Source organism: Morone saxatilis, unplaced genomic scaffold (assembly GCF_004916995.1).
Source record: "Morone saxatilis isolate NCDOM2014 unplaced genomic scaffold, NCSU_SB_2.0 Contig19, whole genome shotgun sequence".
NCBI lineage: Eukaryota > Metazoa > Chordata > Actinopteri > Moronidae > Morone > Morone saxatilis.
The window spans coordinates 15652368-15652847 of record NW_023339751.1 but is presented as its reverse complement, the minus strand read 5'-3'; positions in this window follow the sequence as shown (position 1 = coordinate 15652847).

The window sequence follows — 480 nt, the reverse complement described above, 5'->3', positions numbered from 1 at the left end:
GTAGGGAGATCTTTTGTTTCCAGTAACAGTCGATAACAGACTTCACTATTAGGTGTGCATCCTCACCTGATTCTTGCTATCTGGTTTGCGGGTAAATGAGTTTGGTAATCTGCAGCAGTGTTTGCAGTGTCAGCGCGCTCACATTAACTCCCTTCATCAGCCCCAATGTCAAGTTCAAAATGTGTCCATTTGAACTGAATATAAGCTGGAAGTTGTTCAGCAATAATATAACGTTGGGATACATTTTGTATACAGTGTAATGTTTCGGTCAGTTTGGTAAAGTTTACGTTTGACTACTGTGGCTACCACTTATAGTGAACTGTTTAACCACTACTTTTATTTTTAACCATGTATCCATCGCTATTAGATAATAATTTCAACTATTAATTTATAGTTTTAGCTAATGATACAATTAATCCATTACCTTTAGCTAACCGTTTCAGCTGTCCATCCATAACCTTTAGCTATCTATTTTAACCA